This window comes from Macaca nemestrina, chromosome 1, assembly GCF_043159975.1.
Source record: "Macaca nemestrina isolate mMacNem1 chromosome 1, mMacNem.hap1, whole genome shotgun sequence".
NCBI classification, from domain to species: Eukaryota; Metazoa; Chordata; class Mammalia; order Primates; family Cercopithecidae; genus Macaca; species Macaca nemestrina.
Window position 1 is genome coordinate 66,508,220 of NC_092125.1, and position 7,869 is coordinate 66,516,088.

The window sequence follows — 7,869 nt, forward strand, 5'->3', positions numbered from 1 at the left end:
ATATGCCCATTTATGACAGCTCTACCGTTTGTCTGTCTTGTATCCCTCATTGGCTATGCTTCCATCCTTCTGTCAAGTTCCCACTCCGGATTCAATTTCAAATTGAACTCCCTCCCACTTTCTCTTATTCTAACCCAGAGGAGATGGAGAACAGCTGGTCACCATCTTCCTTATGATAACCCTTCATATGGTGTAATTTTATTTCCTTAAATTAATGACAGTGTGTTGGGTGCCTTCCATCTCAGACACATTTTAATAGATGCTTTTAACATACGGAGAGCTGAGGGAGAGAAAACAATGCCTCTGTCGTGTTTGGGCACATCCTAGATTTGAACATTGTTAAATCCCAACAAAGCTGGTGTCTTCTGATTGGAAGCAGAATTTAGAGGAATTTACACATCTCAGAGCCCCTGTGAACAGTTAGGATGGCGTGGACCAGTGCAATGTGACTTTGGGTGAGGTGTGATGGGTTGTACAACGTCAAACTCTGCTTATTTGTCTGGAATCAATTATTTACTAACATAATAATATTGCTGTCGTGGTATATGAGCCCTACACTGAGAAAAAATCATTTCTCAGTTTTCACTTGCAAGAATTCTTTGCTCACGAGGCAGGAAGGAAACTGCATCAGAAAGGTTCTGGTTACTCATGAAGACTTACTTGTAATCTGTGACGGTACTGGGGAAAGAAATAGTATGCTTAGGAAATCACAGATTTCTGAACTATTCTCAGTTATTTCCTAAGGTTGAAATTCTGGAATTCTACTCCCCCTCCATCTTACCACATTCTGTTACCAAAGTCTTTTAACCCATCCTTCCAGAATTATCCATCCCTTCCCATTCCTGTAGCTACCACCCTAGACAAGGTTTTCATTATTTTGCTTACAGGCTTTTGTAGTAGCTTCCTAAGTGGTCTACCCTCCTCTGAGATTTTCTAAAGCTTTTCTTTTACTTTATTTCCTCTTTCTCTCTCTCTCTCTGTCTGTTTCTGTCCCTCTCTCTCTCTCCCTCTCTCACCTTTCTCTCCCTCCCTCTGTTTCTATTTCTCCTTAGTCTTTTGACTAAAGTAGATTCTTGTCATGTCATTTTCTGGTCAAAGTCTGGGCTATGGAGTTCGTATTCCAGCTGCGCCAGTTACTAGGCTAAGTGATCTTGAGCAAGTTACTGAATCTCTGCCTTGATTTCCTCATCTATACAATGAAGTGGTTGAGGGTTGACCCTCTTAGGTCCCTCAAAGCTCTAGTTTTCTGAGAATAGCTTTTCTTGCATAATGTCTGCCTCCTGAAGCCTTTCAATTCTTCATGCCCAAACTCAAATGTCATCTCTTTCCTGGAGACTTTGCTGATGCACCTGTTAATGAAACTTCTCCCTTGTCTGAATTGCTACATCACTTTTTAGTGTGTATCTCTTGCATGTTTTTGTTTTCTGCTTATATTGTATTATATTTTCTTAGGGGAGAGACTCTATACCTTGCCCATTACACATTTCATTCCTCTTCTCTGTGATGTCTGGTCCTATGCCTGACTTGTAGCTGGCACTCAAAATATGATTTTTGCGGATAGCAGACAGTAAGCTTGGGGCTTTGGTGGAAACATCAGCAAGGTGAAACAGAGTTCATCAAGCATGGATTCACTGGCTTAGTCCATGGCGGGAGGTTAAGTACAGGGCTGAAGGAGATTGAGACAGTGAGCTCAGCCAGGGAAGCTTCAAAGAGGGGCTTCATCTGCACCACATAGTGCCTGGCACACAAAATGTGCTCAAAAATGCTAGATGAATGCAAGAGGAAGGCAGAGATACACAATGCCTGATATCAATAATTCATTTATCATTGTGCATTTCCAACACTTCCCAGTTATGCTGTCATATTTGATCTCAAACCTTAAAACTGGAACATGTAATAGGGCATGTATGACTACCTCTACTATATAGATTTGGAAGTTGCATAGCTCAAAAACTTGATGGTACTATGACCATGTGCTGGATACTGAGGAGAAAAAAAGGAATGGAAATGGTCCTCACTGTCTATGAGATCATAGTCTTGAAAGGGAGGCAGACAGAAAGGCACACAAGAAAAAGCAACCATGACCAGGTAGTATTATCCTGTATTGCAAAGGCTGCTGTAATGGGAGTGTACAGGAGGAGATGGCCTGTGTGGATGAAGGAAGGAGTCCAAGCATGAGAATGCTTTAGGTGAATATTAAAGGATGAGTAGAAGCAAGAGTAAGAACTCAGGAATCCTCAACTCCAAGCATATACTGTTTCTTTTTGGGCAGATAAATGCCCAAACTCAAAATACTTTTCTAATTTGTTGCTCAAAGAAGTTATTCTCCCAGCTGCAAAAACGAGTAGGTCTACTTTTGGTGTTATGGGCAAAGGCCAGTGCCACACACTGAAATATATATGCGCACAGGTAACATTTTCATGGAAAATTCATGCCAAAACTGGGGACAGAAAGGGCCCTCTAAGGCTGGGCCCCCTTTGTAGCCACAGCCTGCCTTTGGAGCTGCCTGTGTGGGTGACAGCCGTTAAAGTTTGGTCTCCAGCTGGTGCATTTCTGTTTGCTGGGTCTGGGTTGCTGCAGTCTGGGCTAATGAGACAAAGGGATGAATGGTCTGAGGTCTGGAAAGGTGGGAAAAGGGAGGCGGGCAGAGGAGGGGCTGGGTGGCGGGGTGACTGACTAATTGCTTTGTTCTGTGGCAGGAGGCCTTTCAGCAACAACAACAGCTACTTGAAGGCCCATTGCTTAAGTGCTTTTCATCATCATTACCTCCTGTCATTAGTCCCATCAGCTGCTTCCATCAGCTCATTGCTAGTCAGGGCCCATGGCCTGTCACAAACTCGCTCCCGTCCACAGCTATCTCTCTCTGCCTTCATCCGGAGCCAGGTCCTGTTCCTCTAAATTGTCTTTTTTTCCTGGCCGTTGGTGCCCAACCTGTTCTTAGGTCTGATGGGTCCATCTGTTAGGGGCCTGTTGACGGCGGTCCCTGCCATTTGCTCTGCGCCTTTTAGATTGAGAGAGGAGGCATGTCTGCCGCTGCCCCGCAGGGATGCGTAGCCCTCCAAGTCAGAGCTTTGACTTGCACCCTGTCTTGTGGCCTAGCTCCGCATCTCTCCCTACATAGGTTCCTCCTAGGCCTTAGTGTCATGACTGTTATTGCCCCTGAAGACCTTCCAGTGGGACAAGAAATGGAGGTGAAAGACAGTGATCTAGATAATCCTGACCTTGTGTAGGCCTAGGCTAAATTCCTTGTGTCTTAGTTTTGAACAAAAAAGTTTTAAAAGAAAAAAAAAATAGAATCGCAAAAAGCATATAGAATAAGAATATAGAGAAAAAAACATTTTTGTACAGCTGTACAATATGTGTGTTTTAAGCTAAGTGTTATTACAAGAGTCAAAAATTTAAAAAGTAAATTTATAAAGTAAAAACATTACAGTAAGCTAAGGTTAATTTATTATTAAAGGCAGAAGTTTAAAAAATCGATTTAGTATGGCCTAAGTGTACAGTGTTTATATAAAGCCTACAGTTGTGTACAATAGTGTCTTAGGCCTTCACATGCACTCACCATTCACTCATTGACTCACCCGGAGCAACGTCCGGTCCTGCAAGCTCCATTCGTGGCAAGTGCCCTACACAGGTGGACCACTGTTTATCTTTTATGGGTATTTTTACTATAGCTTTTCTATGTATAGATACACAAATACTTACCCTTGCCTACAATTGCCTACAGTATTTAGTACAATAATTTGCTAGATGTATAGGTTTGTAGCCTAGGAGCAATCAGTTTTACCAGATAGCCTAGATGTGTTGTAGGCTATACCATCAGGTTTGTGAAAGTAAACTCTCTGTTTTTACAATAACGTAATCACCTAATGATGCATTTCTCAGAGGATCTCCCCATAGTTAAGCGAGGCATGACTGTATATGTATATTTAATCCTCTAACAATGCTGGAGATAACGTTATCTCCATTTTACAGATGAAAAAACTAAGCCTCAGGGAGGCTAAGTAACTTAATTCAGACCACATTAACATGCCCTGGGTTTTTATGAATTCAGTGTTGTAATCAGCTGTCGCCTTGTGTGGCCAATTAGTTTATTCCTTAATTAACCCCGTGGAAGAGTGATGGGAAGGCAGGATTTGGAATCAAACAGAATAAGTTAAATTCTGCTTTTGGAAGTTAATAAGTGATTACCATTTAGCAAATTACTTAACTTCTTTGGCTCTCAGTTTTCTTATCTGTAAAATGGAGATTTATATCTAGCTTATTACCCTTGTTGAAAGGACTGAATGAGATAATGTATGAAAAATGCCTAGTACAGAGTCTTCAAAGAATGGTAACTTTATGTAGGCCACAATTGCTAATAAGAGTCACAACTGGGAAATATCACTAGGCTTATAGGAAGTTGTTTTATTTGAATATCAAACTGATAAATTCATGTTTCTTTACTTTTCGTACTTATGACCAGTAAGAAAAAATGTGTATATTACAGTAACAAATGGCCTCCAAATCTTACTGGCTTGCTGCAACAAAGGTTTATTTCCCCCCTATGCTACGTGTCTTAGTCTGTTCCAGCTGCTATAACAAAATATGTAAACTGTGTAGCTCATACCCAACAGAAATGTATTCCTTCTAGTTCTGAAGGCTGGGAAGTTTACGATTAAGGCACTAGCAATGTAGGTATCAGATGAGGGCCTGCTTCCCTGTTCATAAGGACACCTCTCCATGTGTTCTCACATGAAGGAAGAGGCAAGCTGGCTGTCTCTGGCCTCTTTTATAAGGGCACTAATCCCATCTGTGGGGGTTCTACTCTCATGACATAATCATCTCCCAAAGGCCCCACCTCTTAATACTATCACCTTGGAGATTAGAATTTCAACGTATTAATTTTGGGGGGACATATTCTGCCCAGAGCACTCTGTGTCCAAATGTCGAGTGGGTTTGGCCCCGTCCCATGGTCATCTCTACTTTAGGACTCAGGCTGAAAGAGCACTTCCTGGCTGGGCTCCTCTTGGGCTACTCTAGTGGTGACAGAGGGAAAAGGACATGGTGGACAAGAAACTAGCTCTGAAGCCTCTGCTTGGAAGTGACACCTATCACTTCTGCCCACGCTGCACTGGTCGTGCAATCCCATGGTCACTCCTGAGTTCAACACTTGCAGCTCAGTATAAATAACCCTTTCACGTGGAGACACACTGCAGGGAGTCAGAAACCAGGATAATTAGAACACGCTAAGACAATCTGCCCCACATTGTAAATAGGGCTGCAAATGATTTTGATAGTCTCGAAATTTACCAAGTCTGGTCTCATGTACCGCTTAGATTTGCCTAGGGATGTTTAGGTTTGTTTTTGTCAGTTTCGATGAACTGATGTGTTGCCTAAAATAGCAAAATACACGTAGGCCTAGTAAAACATTTTTTATTACTGGAACTCCCATAGGAAAAATAACTTTGTGATGGCATGTTTAGAGATCTCTAGCACCAAGGCTTTTTTTTTCACTGTTAGAATAATTGTTTTTGTAATGTTATTTTTGATAATGTGGTATTTCTTAGAAACACAACCATTATTATATAGTATAAAATAATGCATTTCTGTATTTTTCAGAAATCTGAGCTGTCATAGCTTTTGGTTGCCCCAAGTTCCAGAGAAAGAAAGCATCAGAAGACCACTCCCATAAACTTAATTTTCCCTATTTGCACATTTCTTTGCCTCCATCTCTATTGTAGCATTTATCCTGTTTCTGCTTTATTTTTGAGTTGTTTATTTACTTATTAATCACAGTCTGCTACTAGAATATCAGTTTCTAGAGGACACCAACTATATCTTTCTGGTCTCTGTGTCCCTTCTGCTACCCAGTCCAACTTTAAATAAGGTTTCTTGACTTGAACTGGGTGGAGATAAGAATTACCCTTACATATAATAGAAACGAATAGGCTATCTCCTTCTACTTCTTGGGTTTAAAAGCTGTAAGAATGTTTATGCTTCTATAGAAAATAAAGTGGAGTTCTTGCTAAACCATTTTCCTAAACCATTCCTAGGGATCATAAAGTAGAATCCTGCTAACTATTCCTAAGGATCAAGGATTTAATTTGTTCCTTCTAAGTACAAGGCTGACTATGCCAATTGGAAGCTAATTTTTTTTTTCTTCCATTCTCACCCCACTAAACATTTGCTTGTGCAGATCACATTTAGAGATGTTCTACCTATTGGGTTTTGTAAGATGGGTGAGAGCTGGCAGGGAGGAGAGTGAGAAGGAGGGAGGTTTGGGGAGAAATCACAGGCAATTGAAAAACAAGGAGAGGCTCGTATACCCTTCTATTTGAAAAAAGGGGGGCTATATGCAGTCCTGATAGAGTCTTTTATATTAAATTGAGGGGAAAAAATTCCTTCTCTGATTTTTCTGGCTGAGACCTAGGGTCAGCACAACAGAGCATGATGTTACCTGACAGCCGATTCAATATTCAGCTTTTTCCTAAAGACAAGGGAAAACGACAAAGACTGGGACAGTTCCATACAAAATGATTCTATTACCTACCTCTAAATGGCAAGACTTGAATAAGGCGAATTCTACTTACTTAGATGATAATGAGTTTTTTACAGCTTGCTTAAGAGTCACATTGACTGCCTTGTTTACCAAAGCAGTGGTTGAAATACAGCACAGAATTCTAAGGAGGAAATGAGTGCACACAGGTCTTTTGGGTGCCTAACTAGGGAGCTCGCTTACCTTTGCTCCTTGGGATGCCTGGATGTCCACAGGATTCCAGATTCTCTACAGGTGTCCAGATTGTATGCCCTGTTCACTGGATAGCCTGGTTCTCTTCGTGCAAGCCTTCATTTTGCTTCCCACTGTTCACGAACACATGTACATTCCACTTTATATTTTTGGGTTCCTGAGTTACATAAAGTAGACCAGCATTGCTGATGAGCTTTCCCATTATCTAAAATTGTTTTGGCAGCAGGAGGCAGGAAGGAGATAAGAGAGGGGCACAGAAGGGGAGATTTTGGCTGACATCTTCTGCCTTTCCCCACATGGTATTTTTGAGTTTGACAAAAGCCCTTCTACATTCATTTTATTGTGATGGTATGACAGGAAATAACCCTGCCTTGTGATCTGTAGACCTGAATTCTAGCCTTAGTTTTGACTCTTTTAACTCATTTATTAAATATATTTTGAGTGCTTTCTACCCTGTGCAAAGCCCTAGGGGGTACAAAGATGAAAAAGTCATCGTCCTTGCCTTTGAGAGATTCAACATTTAGTGGAGAAGCATGTAAACACAAAAAATGTGATAAAAATACAACACGATAATGCGTGTAAAAAGGTATAGTGTATGGCTTTAGATATTCATCCAATAAACATGAGCTGTTAATATTACTGCTATTATTATTGTGCTAACAGAGGCATGTTCAATATGCTGTGCAGGATCACTAACCAAAGTTTGTGCCTGGGGTGTTAGGTGGGGATCCAGAGGAAGGCTTCCCAAGAGAAATTGCTTTTGACCGGAGTCTTAAAGGAAGAATGAAAGAGCCATAAGGGAGCAGCTTGGGGTGGGAGGCTGGATGGTGGAGGGAGAAGTTAGGGAAAGAATATCCATATGTAGGGGACTATCTGGTCAATGCAGGAATGTATGGGAGTATGTGTGTGTATATGTGCAGTTTGGCTTGGGTAGGGTGCAACAGTGAGATTGAGTGATGAGAAGTACATGAAGGGCCTCAGATGCTGCTTGGGAAATTTAGATTTTATCCTCTAAAATGTAAAACCAAACAGAAAGCATTTCATATATTTCAATGAGATTTTTGCTTCAGGAAGCTAACTGTGTCCGTGGATAATCACATGTCAATGCACAACTGATGCACATCCATTGACCTCAGTTT

General features: G+C 41.2%; 1 long non-coding RNA gene across 2 annotated transcripts in view; it reads right to left on the reverse strand.

Annotated features, from left to right (window-relative positions):
* LOC139358512 (uncharacterized) overlaps positions 1–6,808 on the reverse strand; it is a 31,625-nt gene extending 24,817 nt beyond the window's left edge. For both annotated transcript variants that reach the window (XR_011613538.1, XR_011613539.1), the window contains exon 1: positions 6,722–6,808. This is a non-coding gene — a long non-coding RNA (uncharacterized lncRNA). The remainder of the gene's footprint in view (positions 1–6,721) is intronic.
* Between the last annotated feature and the right edge of the window lie 1,061 nt (positions 6,809–7,869).